This window comes from Stegostoma tigrinum, chromosome 11 (assembly GCF_030684315.1).
Source record: "Stegostoma tigrinum isolate sSteTig4 chromosome 11, sSteTig4.hap1, whole genome shotgun sequence".
Taxonomy (NCBI): Eukaryota; Metazoa; Chordata; class Chondrichthyes; order Orectolobiformes; family Stegostomatidae; genus Stegostoma; species Stegostoma tigrinum.
In genome coordinates this window covers 35,982,946-36,004,881 of record NC_081364.1, presented here as the reverse complement: position 1 = coordinate 36,004,881, position 21,936 = coordinate 35,982,946, and the positions used below count along the sequence as shown (strand labels likewise).

The following is a 21,936-nucleotide window of genomic DNA, read 5'->3' as shown; positions in this document are numbered from 1 at the left end:
TTCTGTAAAGGTTACCTAACAATAATTAACTGAACATTAAATTCATGGTAATAAAATGTGAGGCTGGATGAACACAGCAGGCCAAGCAGCATCTCAGGAGCACAAAAGCTGACGTTTCGGGCCTGGGCCCTTCATCAAATTCATGACCTGGTTTGTAAAACATACAAATATAGTAATATCAAAATAAGGCTCTCACTCATTGTAAAATTCTCTGTGTCCTTTAGAAGGAAAGTGAGCATTTGAGAAGTCAAGCTAGCTTGTCAGCAGTGAATTAGCACCATGTCAAGCTGGCGCTTAAAGAGTGAACATTTAAACTGCAATGTGCAGATGTAATTTTGGCAAAGCAGAACGTATTCTACAATAAGCAGCTTAACTGAGCTCAAGATAATAAAATGTGAGGCTGGATGAACACAGCAGGCCAAGCAGCATCTCAGGAGCACAAAAGCTGACGTTTCGGGCCTAGACCCTTCATCAGAGAGGGGGATGGGGGGAGGGAACTGGAATAAATAGGGAGAGAGGGGGAGGCGGACCGAAGATGGAGAGTAAAGAAGATAGGTGGAGAAGGTGTGGGTGGGGAGGTAGGGAGGGGATAGGTCAGTCCAGGGAAGACGGACAGGTCAAGGAGGTGGGATGAGGTTAGTAGGTAGCTGGGGGTGCGGCTTGGGGTGGGAGGAAGGGATGGGTGAGAGGAAGAACCGGTTAGGGAGGCAGAGACAGGTTGGACTGGTTTTGGGATGCAGTGGGTGGGGGGGAAGAGCTGGGCTGGTTGTGTGGTGCAGTGGGGGGAGGGGATGAACTGGGCTGGTTTAGGGATGCAGTGGGGGAAGGGGAGATTTTGAAACTGGTGAAGTCCACATTGATACCATATGGCTGCAGGGTTCCCAGGCGGAATATGAGTTGCTGTTCCTGCAACCTTCGGGTGGCATCATTGTGGCAGTGCAGGAGGCCCATGATGGACATGTCATCAAGAGAATGGGAGGGGGAGTGGAAATGGTTTGCGACTGGGAGGTGCAGTTGTTTGCTGCGAACTGAGCGGAGGTGTTCTGCAAAGCGGTCCCCAAGCCTCCGCTTGGTTTCCCCAATGTAGAGAAAGCCGCACCGGGTACAGTGGATGCAGTATACCACATTGGCAGATGTGCAGGTGAACCTCTGCTTAATGTGGAATGTCATCTTGGGGCCTGGGATGGGGGTGAGGGAGGAGGTGTGGGGACAAGTGTAGCATTTCCTGCGGTTGCAGGGGAAGGTGCCGGGTGTGGTGGGGTTGGAGGGCAGTGTGGAGCGAACAAGGGAGTCACGGAGAGAGTGGTCTCTCCGGAAAGCAGACAGGGGTGGGGATGGAAAAATGTCTTGGGTGGTGGGGTCGGATTGTAAATGGCGGAAGTGTCGGAGGATAATGCGTTGTATCCGGAGGTTGGTAGGGTGGTGTGTGAGAACGAGGGGGATCCTCTTGGGGCGGTTGTGGCGGGGGCGGGGTGTGAGGGATGTGTCGCGGGAAATGCGGGAGACGCGGTCAAGGGCGTTCTCAATCACCGTGGGGGGGAAGTTGCGGTCCTTAAAGAACTTGGACATCTGGGATGTGCGGGAGTGGAATGTCTTATCGTGGGAGCAGATGCGGCGGAGGCGGAGGAATTGGGACCGCAATTAAGGACCGCAACTTCCCCCCCACGGTGATTGAGAACGCCCTTGACCGCGTCTCCCGCATTTCCCGCGACACATCCCTCACACCCCGCCCCCGCCACAACCGCCCCAAGAGGATCCCCCTCGTTCTCACACACCACCCTACCAACCTCCGGATACAACGCATTATCCTCCGACACTTCCGCCATTTACAATCCGACCCCACCACCCAAGACATTTTTCCATCCCCACCCCTGTCTGCTTTCCGGAGAGACCACTCTCTCCGTGACTCCCTTGTTCGCTCCACACTGCCCTCCAACCCCACCACACCCGGCACCTTCCCCTGCAACCGCAGGAAATGCTACACTTGTCCCCACACCTCCTCCCTCACCCCCATCCCAGGCCCCAAGATGACATTCCACATTAAGCAGAGGTTCACCTGCACATCTGCCAATGTGGTATACTGCATCCACTGTACCCGGTGCGGCTTTCTCTACATTGGGGAAACCAAGCGGAGGCTTGGGGACCGCTTTGCAGAACACCTCCGCTCAGTTCGCAACAAACAACTGCACCTCCCAGTCGCAAACCATTTCCACTCCCCCTCCCATTCTCTTGATGACATGTCCATCATGGGCCTCCTGCACTGCCACAATGATGCCACCCGAAGGTTGCAGGAACAGCAACTCATATTCCGCCTGGGAACCCTGCAGCCATATGGTATCAATGTGGACTTCACCAGTTTCAAAATCTCCCCTTCCCCCACTGCATCCCTAAACCAGCCCAGTTCATCCCCTCCCCCCACTGCACCACACAACCAGCCCAGCTCTTCCCCCCCACCCACTGCATCCCAAAACCAGTCCAACCTGTCTCTGCCTCCCTAACCGGTTCTTCCTCTCACCCATCCCTTCCTCCCACCCCAAGCCGCACCCCCAGCTACCTACTAACCTCATCCCACCTCCTTGACCTGTCCGTCTTCCCTGGACTGACCTATCCCCTCCCTACCTCCCCACCCACACCTTCTCCACCTATCTTCTTTACTCTCCATCTTCGGTCCGCCTCCCCCTCTCTCCCTATTTATTCCAGTTCCCTCCCCCCATCCCCCTCTCTGATGAAGGGTCTAGGCCCGAAACGTCAGCTTTTGTGCTCCTGAGATGCTGCTTGGCCTGCTGTGTTCATCCAGCCTCACATTTTATTATCTTGGAATCTCCAGCATCTGCAGTTCCCATTATAACTGAGCTCAAGATTGCTTTAGAACATTACTGTTGAATTTAAATTTGGCTCTTCTTGCATTTGTTTCTATTTGCCACCTTTAAGTGGTTATATAGTACAAACTGAAATCTGAAGACATGCCTTCTGTTTATCTGTCAGGCTTCCTGGTTTCTTGGAAACACAGGTGAATAGCCAGGCATCTTCAATCACACTTTTCCATCTCTTCAACATCACAGCACAAATCTCCCTTTTTAGTAGCTTATGGGCGTGGACAATCTTTTACAACCTTTTCATAGAATAAGCCACCCAAAAAAGTAGAAGCCATGATGTAAAATAGAGTCAAACAAGCGCTTCAAATAAATAGTATTGTCGGCATTCTGAAATTTGAATTCAATGTATGTAGAACACAGAATAATAGGGAAAACAAAAAAAACTCAACAGAAAATCTTTGAACACAACAATGGGATGAAAGGAAAATAAATCCTGACATTTTTCCATTAACCTGTGACTAACTGGATTGATTTAATTTCTAGATGATACTCTTCCATTTCAATTTGGTAGTTTGAAATTGGTCACAGGAAACACCACTGTGTGTAATTTCATACATCTCATTTACTTTGCTATCAGAGAGAAAGGAAAGAGAAGAAAAGAAAATGACACAAATACATGGTTTTATTGATCATAGATAAAGTACTGGTGAAGAAAGCCATGTAAGCGGTCAGGGGGAACCTGAAGGGACAGAAAGAGAGGTGGAACGGGTTGAGGAAGGAAGGAAGAGGCTGGAAAGGAATGGATAGTGTAGCGTGAGAGTTGGAAGTGGGATAGATGGCAGGAGCAGAGAAAAGAGATTAAAGTGGTGGAGGAGAGCCAGAAGTAATGATGAGAGATACAAATGGCAGGTGAGAATTGGAAGTCAGAGGGGGAAGATTGAAGAGGCAGATGGGTAAGGAAGAAACTGTTTCAATGGGATGGCTTTTACCTGAACAGTCCTAAACCGGTCTTCTGATAAATAAGATAACTTGAGCTGGAAGTCAACTAAATAGCTAGGGAAAGGATTTACGTTACAGAAATTTTTGGTAATGATGTACAAACATAAGACAACATGAAAAATTTGGGTCAGAACAGAGAAAAGTGACAGGAACTCAAAATTAACTGTACTTCATTTTAATGTGCACACCCCTGTATTCATAACAAGAGAGATGAACTGATACCACATATAGAAATGAATGGGGATGAACTGATCACCAAGACAGAGATGTGGTTGGGATATGACCAAGACTGAAAAATTCTGGGGTACTTAATATTTTGGAAGAAGGACAGAAATTAAAAGGAGGTGGAGTGTGTTTGTTCAAACATTGCCTTGGCTCAAAAGATCAAAAACTGAAACAAATGTGGTTCAAATCTTGGTTGGAAATAAGAAATAGCAAGGGAAGTAAGTCACTAGTGAAAGTAGTCTACAGTTTTCCCCTCCCACTCTTCAAAAAAAAGTCGCTACACAATCGGATATTTTGTATTGAGCTTTACTGGAGTAATCCAAGAGGTTGAGAACAGAAATACTGGTGTGGGAGCAAGGTGTTAAATTCAATTTGAAAGCTTGAGAATGCAATTCATCTTCTGATTGGCCTTTTATAGCCATCTGAACACAACACTGAGTTTATCAAGAGATAGCAGGAACTGCAGATGCTGGAGAATGTGAGATAACAAGGTGCAGAGCTGGATGCACACAGCAGGCCAAGCAGCATCAGAGGAGCAGAAAGGCTGATGTTTCAGGCCTCGACCCTTCTTCAGAAAAGGGTTTATCAACTTTGGACCACAAACAATGCCCCCATTCGGTTCTTTTCCCCGCTCCCCTGTGTCTGTTTAAATCTTTTTTTTCTGTGGATTTTTTTTTCCTGCCTTGGACAGAGCTGATCAATATTTTTGTATTTATATTAAGTCTGGACTAATGTTTTGACTTTTTACTGCTGCCCATTTTCCATATTCCCCTTGTGATTAATCCATGACATCTTTGTGATTTGTCCTTTGCTATCCTCTACTCTTTACAAATCTTCTCTTTTTTATGTCATTTCCATCCTTTCAACAGCTTAAATCTGTCACATTTTCAAACTCCTTCAGTTCGACAGAGGCTTCATATCGAAACCAATTGTGTAATCTCTTTTAATGACTTCATTGAAAAGGATAGTGTGATCTGTCGTCAAAAGCTGGTACAAGGTACTATAGGTGTGGTCTTACTAACACTGTAGGTGTGGTATTTTTACAATTATAACAAGGCTTGTATGCTTTTATGTCTCACACCCTTGTACTAAAGGGTAACATTCCATTTGCCTTCTAAATTATTTGCTGCAACTGTCTTACTAACTTCTGTTTACTGTATGAACTTTTTCTATGAACAAAATCCCTCTACAGCACTGTAATGTATTTAAATAATAATTTGAGGATATGAAAGTAACTAGGAGGACAACAGGGGAGGGAGATGACAAGAGAGATCCTGAGATGGAACTTATGCACTTTCCCACACCCCTCAACTGGGGAGGAAGGTCCATTTGGAAAGGAAATCATCTGCGAACTGGGAACACACTCCCGACACACACACACACACACACACACACACACACACACACACACACACACACACACACACACACACACACATACACACACACACACCGTATAAAAAAGTAAATTATTAGCGAATGGAGAGTGATTCTGAAATGCAGCAGTTTCAAAGGATCTTGGTGTCTTTGTGCATGTAACATAAAAGGTTAGTATTCAGGTGAGCAAATTATTTGAAAGCCGAATGGAAACGTAACCTTTATTGTAAGGTAAACGCACCATGAAAGCACAGTCATATGACAACTGTGTATGGCATTGGTGAGACCACATTGAGAGTAAAGGATTTAATTTTGGACTCCTTACTTACAAACGGATCGGCTTACACTTTAGAAAAGATTCACAGATTAATTCCTGAGATGAAGGGTCACCTATCAATTCAAATCAGTCATATTATTCTACATGATGGAGCAAGCATGAAGCCGATATTGGCTACTCCTGCTCCTATTTTTTTAAGATATGTTCTTATGCAAAAGTATGCTGAGGAATATGATTTAATTGGGATTTTTACAGTTTATTTAGGAACTTCACACATTTGCACATTTGCATATAGTCAGGAAGCTAGAAACCCAAATGAAAGTAACAGAACCTCTTCAACCTTGATCAAAACTACATCAGACTGTGCAAATTTAACATCATACCTCATCCTGAGATGAGCTTCGGACCACATAATAATTTGATCACCAAAATCACCTTACATCTCAAAAACAACGCATTTCTCTGCCATTGACCCAACTCCAGCTTGTCTGCTGCTGATTCCCTCATCCACGTCTGTGATACCTTTGAACATGACTGTTCTAAAGCTCTCAGCTGATCTTCCATTTCTCGTTCTGTACAGGCTTGACCTCATCTATAGCTCTGATGCTCATTTCTCAATTTGTACAAAGCACTGTCCACACGCCACTTCTGTGCTTTCTGATTCACACCGACATCCAGTCTGGCAATGCTGGCGATAAAATTCTCATTCATGTTTTAAAGTCTGCCTATAGCCTTGCTTCCCCACTTCTGAAGGCTTCAGCTCTCTGATTCTGGGCTGTTGTGTATCTCCAACATTTATTGCTCCATTACTGGTAACTATGATTCAGATTCCTCAACTTGGTCTCATGAGTTTCTTCCTCAAGCCTTTCTGCACTATCTTCTCATTCAGAAATATTCTTTAAATCAACTTCTTCTACTTTCTGATATCCCCGATGTGGATTGGTGACACATTTTGTTAAAAATTTCCATGAAGCACCTTGAGGCAATGAACAATGTGGAATTTTTTTTTGAAGTTATTGTTTAAGCAGCTTTTAACAATTTCAGAGCTGGAAATATGAAGAAAAGGAAGGAAGAATATTGAGAGCACCAGAGTGTGTGACCATATGGATCAGAATACATACTGACTGCTATGTTGGATATTGGAAAGGTTACTGATGAAGTTGTAAACATTGGACAATTTGATTATCATAGGTTCCTTAATCATTAGGTTGTATGTACAACAAGAAAGGCTGCTCTGCCTCATCTTGGTCTGGATAATTAAGCAGGACATGCAAATTACTTGAAGCAAGAACATTTCAGAAATAATGACCATAACCTAATTAGGTTTGCACTGGAAATAAATGAACCGAACAACCTTTGGACTCCCAATTAGCTAATTTAAGTGACTTCAGAGTAGGGCTGATGCAGATTAATTATTGAAGGAATGGCACATTCAGCTCTAGGTCACTGGTGAGGTAGACCAAAACATGAGATTAATGAAGCACAGTATAGAATAAAAATGTAATCCTAAAACATGAATATAAAAATGGCAGATAAAAGACATTCTATTATACAAGATCCGAAGGAAGATAATAGGGTCATGAAAGAAGACTGGCAACATAAATAGGAATAGCATGTCTTTTTACAAGCACAAAGAATTAAGTAATTAGCTGATGAAATACAGAACCATTTAGAGATGAAGGAGTCATCTTGCGTACTCGAACAGTGCAAGTATTTACTCTGTCCATTTTTATAAGACAAAGTGAAAAAATGAAACAGGGCAGGTGAAAAGGTGAGGAAAGAGATGATTAGTGGCTTGTATGCAGAAGAAAACTAATCCAAAAACACGTCAGCAGGATAAAACAGCACATTTCCCAAGCATCGAATGAATTAACTGAGGCATCATCAAAACTTTGTGAGCATTCTGGAAAGAAGTGCTACACCTGCCCTCGCACCTTCTCCCTCACCCCCATCCCAGGCCCAAGAAGACTTTCCACATCAAGCAGTTCTGCTAATGTGCTATACTGCATCTGCTGTACCCGCTGTGGCCTCTACATTGGGGAAAACAAACAGAGGCTTGGGGATCACTTTGCAGAACACCTGCACTCGGTTCGCAATAAACAACTGCACCTCCCAGTCGCGAACCATTTCAACTCCCAATCCTTAGATGACATGTCCATCCTGGCCCTCCTACAGTGCCACAACGATGCAGGAAGGTTGCAGGAACAGCAACTCATATTCCACTTGGGAACCCTGCAACCCAATGGTATCAATGTGGATTTCATAAGCTTCAAAATCTCCCCTCCCCCTACTGCATCCCAAAACCAGCCTAGCTCGTCCCTCCCTCCCTAACCTGTTCTTCCTCTCACCTACCCCCTCCTCCCACCTCAAGGTGCACCCCCATTACCTTCCTACTAATCTCATCCCACCCCCTTGACCTGTCCATCCTTCTGGACTGACCTATCCCCTCCTACACTCACCTCTACTGGCTCCTTCCCTGCCTCTTTAACTTGTCTGTCTCCTCTCCACCTTTCTTCTTCTCTATCCATCTTCGATCCGGCTTCCCCCTCTCTCCCTATTTATTTCAGCACCCCCTCTCTCTCCCCAGTTTCTGATGAAGGGTATAGGCCTGAAACGTCAGCTTTTGTGCTCCTAAGATGCTGCTTGGCCTGCTGTGTTCATCCAGATCCACACTTGTTATCTCAGATTCTCCAGCATCTGCAGTTCCTATTACCTGTGATACAAGCTTTGCATACCTTTTCACAAAAGCAGCAAACCAACACTGCCCCTTCCCCATTTTTTAGGTTGGGATTATTTTAAATATGGAAGCTGCTTGGATTGAAATGCAATCATGTACAAATGTCCCTTCTGACTTACTGCAGTTATGTGGCTCTGCCATGAGGTACACTCATGCCGTCGGCCACCTTAAAACCAGTTGGAATTAAGACATAGTACACGCAACATTATACTGCTTGAACTTGTAATGTAATCTTTACTCTTGCCAACATCTCTGCTCAAGTGAAGGAACCCACCACTGTCAATCTGCAAAATTCTGCCAGGCTGCAGCAGGCATTGACTGCATCACCTGAGTGCAGATAAACATTGCAGAAGCCTTCTGGAGACTTCCACATAAATTTGCTGAAAACAATTCTCAAAGATCCCAAATTATAGGTCCAGGCAATGTAGAGGGAAGGTAAGTTGGAGACAAGGGGTCACAAATACTAATGTTCTCCTCCTTTAGTCACTTTGGAGGTATTCCCACCTGAACATTCCCATTTCGGATTGACTGGACTAGGTTGGGAAGGTATAGAATTTTGATGAGTGCTGAGACCTTTCCTCATGATATGTTGCTGTAAAGGACTAGGCAGATGACAAACCAGATGGAAAATTTCTAAGTTTTGGGTCAGAGAGTCCAGAATATGGGCCTTCCACCACATTTGCTCTTTTCTGTGGCAGCTAAGGTTTTGGGCAGCCCAGTGGAGAAAATCCCGTAGTAAGAATTTCAATAAGGTGGAAGAACAGGGATCTTGGATCAATGCTGTTGTTATCTTAAATTTAGAAGCAAAATGGTGGTGAGTAAAAGAAAATTAAGTGAGATTCTGGATTGTATCCATTAGAAGGGCTTTGAGGCATCGATACAGAACAGAATTTACCAATTAGTTCAGTGTTGGCCTCCTTATATCAGTTGGAAGGAGGTAGAGTTTAAGCCACAATCAAATGTTCGAACCTATTTCAATGCAGTGCTGAGCATACACTGCATTATTGGAGGTGGCCTTTTTCCATTAAACAGGCATCCAATCAAGTCTCCACTCAGCCTTTGCTGCTACAGAGAAAACACAGTTTTTCTAGGCTCTCCTTTTCGCTCATTCCCTCTAATCCAGGCAGCAGTCTGGTGAACCTCTTCCGTATCCTCTCCACACCCTTCCTGTTATGTGGCAAAAAGAATTTAATTCTAACTCCAAGTGTGGCCTAACCAAAGTCTTATGAAGCTGCAACATGACATACTGACTCTTGTACTCAATTCCCTGACCAATAAAGGCTAGCGTGCCATATGCCTTCTTTTCCACCCTATCTGCTTGTGTAGCTACTTTCATGGAGTCATGAACTTGAACCCCAAGATCCCTCTGTACATCAATGCTATTCAGCGTCCTGCAATTAACTGTATACTTTTCCTGAACATTTGATCTCCCAAAGTTCAGCACTTCACACTTACCCAGATTAAACTCCATCTACCATTTCTCTGCCCATTTCGGCAAATGATCTATATCCTGCTGTTTCCTTTGACAACTTTCTACACTATTCACAACTTCACTGATCTTTGTATTATATGCAAACTTCCCAACAAAACGATTTACATTTTTATCCATCTCATTTATATTCATATGTATATATCACAAACAGCAGAGGTCCCAACTGTGTGTGAATCCTATCCCCAAGAATTCTCTCCAAAACCTTCCCAACCACCAATGTGAGAGTGACCATTCTGGAGATCCCTGGGTTATCCCGATTTCCCTTGAACAAAGGAACAACATAAGCCAATCACCAATCCTTTAGGACCTTTCCAGTGGCGAATGAGAATTCAAAGATCTTAGTTAAGGCCCCAGAAATCTCCGTTGATGCCTCTCTCAAAAACTTGGGATAGATACCATCAGTCCCTGGGGATGTATCACTTTAATGCTCTTCAAGTGACCAACACCACTTCTTCGTTGATCTAAAATGCCCAAGCATATTAGCATGCTCCACTCAAATCTCACTTTCCTCCATATCCTTCTCCTGGGTGAATACCAATGCAAAGTGCTCATTTAGGATCTTGCCCACATCCTCTGCCACCAAGCATAAGGCCCCTTCTTGATTCTTGAGTGGTCCTATCTTCACCCTAGTTATGCTCTTGCTTTTAATGTTTGCATAGAATGCCTTATGATTGTCTTTAACCCTACTTGTCAAGGTCATTTCATGGCACCCTTCTTGCTTTCCTAATTCTCTGCTTGAGTTCTTTCCAGCTTTCTTTATATTCCTCACGGTCCAGTTAAATTTTATCTTCCTAAATCTTAGATATGTTTCTTTTTCACTTTTGACTAAATTCACAAGCTCTCTTGCTCTTCAAGGGCCCCTTACCTTGCCATCCTTGTCCTTCTTCCTTACTGGAACATTCTGGTCCTGAACTCTGATCAACAGATTTTTAAACAACTCCCACATGTCAAATCTGGATGTGCCCAATATCAACTCCTCCCAATTAACAATCCCTAGCTCCTGCCTAGTACTAACTTTGAAAGTACTTTTTTTGACTTTGAGGCCACTTAGGCATCCTGAGATAGCACTGAACACTAGATAGTTGTATGTCCTTTCTTCTTTCAAATTAATCATTGATAAATAAAAACATTCTCAATATCTTTCATCAATGCTGGAGCAGAAAAAGTCAGTGGAAGACCTGATAGATGCTTTCAAAGTGATTCAATAAAAACCCAGTTATACTGGTTAATTAATCAGTAATAAAGGGATTTGGGATTATCACAATGAATGGGGAAAATGTACAAGCATTTTTTTTCTCACGTAGACTTTGCAGAACACAGAATGAAACAAAATAGTTGAATGTACAAGCAATAATATTTTTAAGAAGGAAACTGGGATAAGCATTTGGAATGAAAGAGCATTAAAGGATTTGAGGCATGGATGAAAATGGAATTGAATAAACCATTTCAACTTAACTATCAGAGCCACAGTGGTTAAATCACAAAGTGTAAATTCAATAACACCACAAAATAAATGACCACAAAATGTTTGCTAATCATCTTAGTCAGGAACAAATGGGCATAACTTTTCCATTAGCAGTTAATGCATTTTTTCGAGCAAGATTCATTGCATCTGGTCTACCGTGGCTCACAGTGATTCTTCTCATACTATCTTCCACTCTTCAGCTCATTAATAATACAATCCAACTCTCCAATGCCCTTCTTGTGGAATCACACAGCGTGAGAGGAAGAACTATTCACCTCCACAAGGACCATCCATCTTCATGGGCTGTTGTCACTCTCTTTAAAGCTTAGCTCTTCTGACCCAGCAGTTGACGATGGACCACAGCTACTTTAATTGGTGTCTGCATTCTCTTTGAGGGGTCAGGAGAATGACAGTGAGGTCTATAGATCCAGAGACTCATCATTCTTCTCCGCCCCATTGGTGGATCTTCACCTGTTGCTTCTTGCTGTCAAGACTGAGAGGCACTGGAGGTCGTGATTTCTGCTGATGACTTTGGAATTGCTTCTCCTTCAATTCTATCATCAATGCTAAAGCAACACCACGAGAGTGCGAGCCACACAATGTCCGTATAATTCCGTGAGAAAGACCAGAAAGCTAACACAAATCTATTGAAGGAAGTCCTGAGCTCTAACACACCACAAATAAACTTGATGTCAGTCCCTCACACATGTGTTCAAAACTTCTCAAGAACGTCACTGAGATTTCTCCATGGGAAGCTTGGAGGTACATCACCTTGTTCAAATATATGTTGCACAACCAAACTCATCATGCTATACTATGGGAGTAGAATTCAGTCTGTAAACCAACATGATAGTTCCCTCATGCCCACAATGCCAAACAAATGGAAGCCATAAACATTAAAAACTATGTCCTTTCATATCTACAGGTCAATGCTCGAATACGGCAGCTCCAAAGCATGGTCTTCCAGTCTGGCAATAGAATATGCTTTCGTTCTGAAAATAATTATGTTCGTCTGAATCCATTTATTTATGTGCCATGACAAAGAGGTAATCAGTGAGCAGAATATAATGTGAGCAGAGATAATGGGAACTGCAGATGCTGGAGAATCCAAGATAACAAAGTGTGAAGCTGAATGAACACAACAGGCCAAGCAGCATCTTCGGAGTACAAAAGTTGACATTTTGGGGAGAGACCCTTTATCAGAGAGGATGTCTCTGAAGAAGGACAAGGATGGCAAGGTAAGGGGCCCTTGAAGAGCAAGAGAGCTTGTGAATTTAGTCAAAAGTGAAGAAGAAACATATCTAAGGTTTAGGAAGATAAAATTTAACTGGACCATGAGGAATATAAAGAAAGCTGGAAAGATGTCGGTCTAGGCCCGAAACATCAGCTTTTGTGCTCCGAAGATGCTGCTTGGCCTGCTGTGTTCATCCAGCTTCACACTTTGTTATCTGGCATAATGTAATGTTCCTGGTTGCTTGAGGCCATTGAAATTATCGAGTAATGGCATACAAATTGAAGACAGATGGTTGGTATTACTGAATCACTGCTGACATGATTATTGCAATTGTCTCTAGAAGGGTCACAAATTCCAACAGATTTCACTGCATACAAAAAAAAGGAGCAAAAACAATTGCAGATAACAGTGGAGTCTGTTTTCTGAGCCCAGGGCTCATCTGCTCTGTCACTTTTCCTTCCTTTTTTCTCCCTCTTCTGTCTTTTTTTTCTCTTTTATTTTACTCACCTGTGCGCGAGGAGCTTGGTTGCATCAGCAGCGGTGAATGGGCCAAGCAGCACAGACTGAAGCAAGCTTTGTAACATGGAGTGCAGTGGGACCAGCAGTGCAGACTTGTGGCAGTGGAGGCAAGTTTGGGTTCTTGGTGGCATCTGCTGCTGGCGCAGATTCATGGAAGGGGCAGCAGAGGTGAGCTTGGGCCCAGTATGAGATCTGGCGGCATCAGCTGCAGCTGCATTGGCAAAGTGACCCCCAAAGCGGACTCTTGGTGGTAGTGGAGTCACGTTTGGATATCGGTGGCATCTGCATTGGCAAAGTCCAGCAAGGTCACATAGTGGCGAGGGCATTATTGGATGCAAGATGGCAGCAAAGAGTGGTGACATTTATTCGAGTGGCAGCGTGCAGAGCAAGGGCCTTCTACCTGACCACCAACCCTATGGCAGAGCACTTAATAAGAAGGACTATAAAGTTGGAGACTTGCTTTATTTCCTCCCTTTTCTGCCTTTATTTTCAATGTTTTGGTTTATTTCTTTGTGTTTTAAGATGGCGTTGGAGAGCGGTGACACTATACAACACTTTTCACTGTATTTTGTAACAAGATCTTTAAGAAATAAATAGTCATACATCTTGCAAAGTGTCCGTATTACAGAGGAGGTCGTGCTGGATGCCTTAAAACACATAAAAGTATACAAATCCCTGAAATTTGATCAGCTGTATCCCAAGACGCTGTGGGAGGCTAGAGATGTGATTGCTGGGCCCCTTTCTGAGATATTTGTAGCACCAATAGCCACGATTGAGGTGTCAAAATACTGGAGGGTGGAAATGAGGTACCATTATTCAAGAAAGATGGTAAGGAAGAGTCAGGGAACTACAGACCAGTAAGCCTGATGTCAGTGGTGGAGAGGTTGTTGGAAGGGATTCTGAGAGACAAGATTTACATCCGTTTGGAAAGGTAAGGACTGATTAGGGATAGTCAGCATGGTTTTATGAGTCAGAAATCATGTCTCTCTAACATGAGTGAGTTTTTTGAAGTCGTGACAAAGAAGGTTGATGAAGGCAGAGCAGTGGGCATTGGCTATATGGACTTCAGGAAGGTACTTGACCAGGTTCCAAAAGCTAATTGTTTAGCAAGGTAAGATCACACGGAATCCAGTGAGAGCTACCCATTTGGATACAAAATTGGCTTTAAGGTAGGAGACAGAGGGTAATGGTGATAGGTTTTTCTTGAACTGGAGACCTGTGATCAGTACCTCAGGGATCGGTGCTGGATCCACTGCTTTTTGCCATTTTTATGAATGATTTAGACATGAATATAGAAGGTATGGTTAGTAAGTTTGCAGATGATGCCAAAATTGATGCTGTTCCGGACAGTAAAGAAGGTTTCCTAGAGTACAATGAGACCGTGATCAGATGGGCTATTGCGCCGAGGAGTGGCAGATGAAGTTTAGTTTAAGTAAACGTGAGGTGTTGCTTTTTCTTAAGGCGAATTAACATAGAACTTATACACTTAATGGTAAGGTCCTGGGAAGTGTTGCCAAACAAAGAGGTCTTGGGGTGCAGGTTCATGGTTCCTTAAAAGTGGAGTCACAGGTAGACAAGTTAGTGAAGAAGGTAGAGATAACAAGGTGTAGAACTGGATGAACACAGCAGGTCAAGCAGCATCAGAGGAGCAGTAAAGCTGATGTTTCAGGCCTAGACCTTTCTTCAGAAATGTGAAGAAGGCATTTGGTACACTTGCGTTTATTGGTCAGTGCATTGAGTACAGGAGTTGGGAGGTCATGTTACGGCTGTGCAGGACATTGGTTAGGCCACTCTTGGAATACTGCATTCAGTTCTTGGCTCCCTGCTATAGGAAAGATATTGTTAAAATTGAAAGTGCTCAGGAAAGATTTACAAGGATGTTGCTGGGGTTGGAGGGTTTCAGCTGTAGGGAGAGGCTGAATAGACTGGGGCTATTTTCCCTTGAGCATCAGAGGCTGAGGGGTGACCTTATTGAGGTTTATAAATTCAGAAATGGCTTACACAGGGCAAATAGCCAAGGTCTTTTCTCCAGGGTAGAGAAGTTTAAAACTACAGGACGAAGGTTTAAGGTGAGGGAGAAAGGATTTAAAAAGGGCCTAAGGGGCAATGTTTTTCACAGAGAGGGTAGTGCATTTATCAAATAACCAGCCAGCGGAAGTGGTGGAAACTGGTACTATTACAACATTTAAAAGGCATCTGAATAGATTCATGAACAGGAAGGATTTAGATGGTTATGGGCCAAATGCAGGCTAATGGACATCTGGTTTTTTGCATGAGTTGGACCAAAGGATCTGTTTCCATGCTTTACTCTATGACTCCAAGATGCACTTGACAATAAATAAATCAAATCAAATAAAAAAAAGTAATTTACTCAATCCACTTTGCTTGTGGCATTAATCATGCCGTGCAGTTAGTATGTAGTTTAGCCTTGTTCTGATACAGCCCAGATTCTAACTTTGTGTTCTTGTGAGTTACACACTGTGCTTGAAACACAGATGAGTATTCCCATCTTCATGTTCCTTTTTGTGTTGATGTCCCGGTGACCTCAATGATATTTCAGTCTTCCCCCTGTCTGTTAAACACCTTTAAATTATTGTTAACACCCCCAGTGTATTCTCAAAGCCTGAGACTTTGTAAATTTCCCTTTTATTGCTGGCCATACATTGCATCATGTAGAGGCCACAGTTTATCTTGTTGGTTGACAGAGCTTACAGTCCTCTCCAATGTTTTCCTCCTATCTTGGATTGCCCCCTTTCACTGTAATCATTCCCTCGATGGTTTATTCCCATGAACCCCATGTGCGCTTCTGTGTTTCCCCAATTTCACATGACTCCAAGGGCTATTCCTTGATAAGCCCCTGATCACAATTAAGGAACACCTTACATTTGACCGTGGCCCAGTCTTCTGTTGCTTGGACAACCCGGACTGCGCATGGTCCTGCCCCTGGACTGATAACTCCACACAGCCCTGTTCCATCTACCGTAATCCACAGACTGCTTGCGTTTACCTGCAGAATTGACCGTGGCGCAAATCCCTGCCTGCAAGGACATAGATACCTGGAATCTGATAAGATCACGAGCTGGGCTGACCGTGGCCTAAACCCTTGGACTGGAATTGGATGAACCTCTTGATTGAGAGTGATCATTCCTCTTGAGTAACCATAATGCCCTTGGACCCCATTATGGGCTATGCTCCTTCAAGTTTCAGACACGGCCATTTGCTTGAAGCACATGCAGCTTGTTTGCTGCACTAGCTGCTGCAACATGCTCCAAGTATGACGTTGAGACCACATGGTGCTGCAGAGCAATTTACACACCATCTTGACTGCTCAATGCTCCCTGCCAAGACAAGCTGCCTGCCCCTCCGTCTGCAAGAAAAAGTAATGTGAACCATCAGGGCTCAGAGCTTTCAAGAAGGAACAAAGTAAGTTAACACTCCAAAACAAGCTAAGACCCATAAGGTCCTTCCAGATACATGACACACATGCCACTCACTGTGTGTAAAATGACAGAGCACAAGCACAGAAGCAATAGATACACCTGAGCTCCAAAGTGAAGTGTTGAAGGACTGAAGTGGTGTGAGGATTGTTTTCACAGGACAGTTTTAGTAATGAGAAGGAGTTGAATAAACTCAGATTGTTGTTTTCACCAGAGAGAAGGAGTCTAAGGTTGAACTGATAGAGGTCAACGAAAGTATGAGAGGCAGAGACATGGTGGGTAGTCAGAGGCTCATTCCCAGGTGAAAAGGTTAACCCCAAGAGGGATAACAAGGTGTAGGTTTGGATGAACACAACAGGCTAAGCAGCATCAGAGGAGCAGGAAGGCTGATGTTTCAGGCCTAGACTTTTCTTCAGAAATGGGGGAGGGAAAGGGGGTTCTGAAATAAATAGGCAGAGAGGGCGAGGCAGATAAAAGATGGAAAGAGGAGAAGATAGGTGGAGAGGAGACCGGCAGGTCAAAGAGGCGGGGATGGAGAAAGTAAAGGTGAGTGTAGGTGGGAAGTTAGGGAGGAGTTAGGTCAGTCCGGGAAGGACAGACAGGTCAAGGGGGTGGGATGAGATTAGTAGGTAGGAGATGGGGGTGGGGCATGAGGTGGGAGGAGAGGCTAGATGGGAGGAAAGACAGGTTAGGGAGGTCGGGACAAGCTGGGCTGGTTTTGGGATACAGTAGGGGGAGGGGAGATTTTGAACCATGTCTCCCATGTCCGCTCCACACTCCTCTCCAGCCCCACCACACCTGGCACTTTTCCAACTGCAGGAAGTGCTACACCTGCCCCTACCCTCCCCCCTCACCCCATCCCAGACCCCAAAAAGACTTTCCACATCAAGCAGATGTTCACCTGCACATCTGATAATGTGGTATACTGTATCCGCTGTTCCCACTGTGGCCTCCTCTACATCGGGAAAACAAGCGAAGACGAATTGTTCCACGAAACTTACCCTCACCTTACTGCATCCTAAAACCAGCCCAGCTCATCCCCGCCTCCCTAACCTGTCCTTCCTCCCACCTAGCTCCTCCTCCCACCTCAAGCCCCACCCCCATCTGCTACCTACTAACCTCATCCCGCCCCCTTGACCTGCCTGTCCTTCCTGGGCTGACCTATCCCTTCCCTAACTCCCCACCCACACTCACCTTTACTGTCTCCACCCCTGCCTCTTTGGCCTGTCTGTCTCCTCTCCACCTATCTTCTTCTCTATCCATCTTCTATCCACCTACCCCCCTCCCTATTAATTTCAGAACCCCCTTCCCCTCTTCCATTTCTGAAGAAGAGTCTAGGCCCGAAACATCAGCCTTCCTGCTCCTCTGATGCTGCTTGGCCTGCCGTATTCCTCCAGCTCTACACCTTGTTATCTCAGATTCTCCAGCATCTGCAGTTCCGACTATGTCTGAAACAATTCTAACCCCAAGAGAGCACCGATTTAAGGTCAGATGGGGTGAATTTGAGAAAAGAAGTGAGGGAACGTTTTTCACGCAGAGTGTGGTGGCTGCCTGGAACATACCACCAGTGAAGTTGGTGGAATCAGGCTCATTAGCAACGTTTAAGATGTACCTTGTTAGACACATGAATGGGAGGCGAGCAGAGGGATAGAAACCACCCATGGATCTAAACAAGGATTCGTAATCAGCACAGGCTTGGTGGGCCAAAAGGCCTGCTCTTGTGCTGTCTTGTATCGTATCGTATTGAGTGTGACTATGACAATGTGGTGGGGCCGTTGGTTTGCTGATGTTGACTTGAGTGAATGAAGGATGAAGTGGTGGTCACAGAGCATACAGGGATGTTGTTCTCAAGGTGCCATTGGATAATGGCCTGGAGAAGCAATTGGCAAGTTGCAGCTGCCAAGTACTCACCCTAACTCCCACGTCATGTGCCATCTGGAATGTCGAAGAGATAATGAGAGCTGGCCTAATAATGAGATGTCAATGCATGGAAAGAAGGTAACTGCTGCTCAAAAGTGAGAATTTGAAGTCACTATTCAATGCCTTCAGGGAAAAGTGGAAAACATTTTCTTGACATTGAGATACTGATTTTTTTTCATTTTCACAAGATATTCCAAAAATTCTTGCTGTTGCCCATGCTACACCAAGGAAGAGACAATTCTACCTGCAATGCAACTTTTACAACTAGCATCAGGACAAGCAAAGCAAACCGAACCCTCATGAATAGGACTAACATCTTTGGCAATAGAGCAGTTCACGAGTGCTACACGAAATTGGCACCTTACAATTTCTGTTCCAGTGCCAAGGAAACATTTAGCCACATGCCTCTGGTTCAGAATAAATGCCAACAAGTTGACTCTTACAGTACACACTGGGGGCCAATTAGGAATTTAGAACTCATTCTACTTAAACCTATCTGGTGCATGGAAACATCTCTGCACCCTTAGCAGTGTGAAAGACAATCTGAGAGTCAACACTCTCTTCATAAAAAGCATCTGTACTGTGACTGTAAAAATAACCTGCAATGAACAATCAATGATCAAAATTTACTTGTGCTATAAATACAAATGTGAGTAACTAAAATGTTCTTTATTTTCAATTTAGCAATTGCTTAAAAGGAAATCAGGAAAAAGCTCAACCTTGCCATAACTGGTGAAGTTCACAGGAAATATGTAAAAACTTAAGAATGAACTTTAAACATTGGTCAAATGTTAAAATATGGTTAAAAAAGAAACAAAGAGAAAAAAAAACTCTCAAGTATTTCCAAGTCAACAACTAATTTTTAAACAATGATCCCAAAGCCTGCAGTGAGTAAAACGTGTACTCGACAGAGGAATTCTATTTTTGTGGTCCATTTTTATTCAGGACACATCTACTTCTAAAGTACTACAAATGAAATAATACAGCTCCACTGTAAAATCAATGCTGCCTTTCTCAGACACACCAACAAACGCCATAGGTTATAAGCATGTACAAATAGCCAGCCTTTAGTATTTCCAAATGAAATGTGTGCCCAGTGCATTGCTATGTATATGATTGTGCATGACACTTCATATGCATACTAATATATATGCTCCATAAGCATATCAGAGAATCTCATTTTTAGGTTAAAAAATGAGCAAGTAATTAAGGGTTTTTTTCCCAAATGCAGGAATAATTTGCTGAAAAAGGTATAACATCACAGAAAAAATGTAATTTTTGGTGCACGTTTCAAAATAATCAGTTTTGGTGTTCTTAAATATGAAATTCCTAAGAACATAATAATTAAATTCATTTAGTCTTATACTGATAATGAACAGTCTCCTAAAAAAGACAGCTAATTGTAGATAATTATTGTCGTGGTTAAGATAATTGGATCGAGCTTCAATTATTTTACACCGTTAAAATTATCACATTGTTAACTATAGGCCTAATCAATCTAAAAATGGTCAACAAGATAGTTGCAAATGTCTTTAAAATATTTAAATGTTTTACAGTGAAGTCTCAGCTGTAACTGTCTGCTTGAGTATTCATATGAAAATAGCATTCAGTCAGCATGAGATTTTGCATAGTTAATAAATAAAACATTTTTTTTGCACAAAGCCTCACAAACAGGAAGTTAACAATCCCCACTGCTAAACCAGCCAGTGCTCACTTCTTGACGACAGTGTTCTTACTAGCTGAAAATCAGTCAGAAAGGCCATTGATTGCAACATTTTTTACAACGCTGACCATTTTCCATTTTAGATTTATGACAATGATTCCATAATTCACATTACCTGGTTTATCGAAGTTTCTAAACAATGAATCAAGAGGAATACTGATGAGCAAACCACAATGTAACCCATCACTTTACAATTCCCCAAAGCTCAGTCTTCTCTCATCAAAACATCCCGTGCCATTTACCCTTTAAACAGTGTCATTTCAGTTGGCTTAAAATCTGTGCCAAATTCCGTCTCATCTACAACAATTCTGACTGCGCCTTGCACACTCTTGATTCTCTTAAATCATCAGAAAAACTCTGTTTCAAAGGGAAAACTATGACGATAACATTTACTATTGATGTTGCACATGTCAATATTTTACTGAAATCAGCCTACTTTGATTTTTAAAACAAGTAATGTTACATGGATATTGCTGTTGTCCTTCATTAAAAAAACATTAAGTATGTATGTTTCTAATGTCATCAATTTTTGTTCTTGGCAAATAAAACATTGTTCAAGTTATGTCTCAAGAACACCACTTAGAGCAACTAAAAATGAAGGTAAGGATGGTATAGAGAACTGCTTCCCACATCAATGCCAACGGGCCAGTCCATTTCAGAATGGTGAATGTAAGGCAGCATAGTAGCTCAGCGGTTAACACTGTTGCCTCACAGTGCCAGGAACCCCGGTTTGATTCCACCCTCATGCGGCTGTCTGTGTTGAATTTGCACACTCTCTCAGCAACTAAAAATGTGCAGGTTTGGTGGATGGCCATACTCAATTGCCTGTAGTGTCCAGGATGTATTGTTACATTTATTAGCCACGGGAAATGCACGGATAGGGGATGTGGGATTGGGGATGTGGGATGCCTCTTTGGACGGTAAGTATGGACTTAATGGACCAAATGGCCAGCTTCCACACTGTCGGAGTTGTATGATTTGCATTCTATCCTGTTCTTGATCTCAGTTACACTGCTGTTGGATAAAATGAATACTTCAGAAACAATGGCCATTAGGAAGCTCCCCTATCCTATTCCAGAGAGGAATTATTCATGCCTTGTGAACAATTCACAAACTATCCTTTCAACTTTACATATTGTTACCAAAACTTGTCCTGACTCATATCCCATAAGTGCAAAATTAAAATATTAGAACTAACAGTAACTTCCTTTCAAGTAAACAGTCTGTTAGTGATTGGTGAACTGTGCAGTGTCGTTTTATTTGCCTGAGTATCATGCTATAAGAAGATCTGAGGTCTTCTATTATAGAATGGCTTTCTCCTGCTGCTCATTTTTATGCGTTGTTCTGCTCACAAGCACCAGGTAATGAGCAGGAAGGAAGTCTTGCAAAGATCATTTATTTGCACTGAAAAAGAATAAAGGGCAATTTGGCACACAAGATTAAAGTAAGATCAGAAAAATATGTAGAAGTGGGGAAGTTGAGTGCAGGAGCCAATTTAAATGCAAAATTAACTAGCTGTCTTGAGGAAGTTCTTTCATTTCTGGCCCAGAGAGTTGAAATACTGTGAATTCACTTCTAGGGCCAGACATCACATGATAACAGGTTATAGTCCACCAGAGATAACAATGTTTGGAGCTGGATGAACACAGAAGGCCACACAGCATCTTAGGAGCACAAAAGCTGATGTTTCAGGCCGAGACTCTTCATCAGAAAAG

The 21,936-nt window shown here is 43.2% G+C and overlaps 1 protein-coding gene across 13 annotated transcripts in view; it reads right to left on the bottom strand.

Annotated features, from left to right (window-relative positions):
• chl1b (cell adhesion molecule L1-like b) overlaps nt 1-21,936 on the bottom strand; it is an 818,676-nt gene that overhangs the window by 580,547 nt on the left and 216,193 nt on the right. Inside the window, exon 1 of one of the 13 annotated variants that reach the window (XM_059649910.1) lies at nt 20,337-20,429. The exons of the other annotated variants lie outside the window; for them this stretch is intronic. The gene's annotated coding sequence lies outside the window, so the exon portion shown is untranslated. Of the gene's footprint in view, nt 1-20,336; nt 20,430-21,936 lie in introns of those variants that run through there. 13 annotated transcript variants of the gene reach the window in all.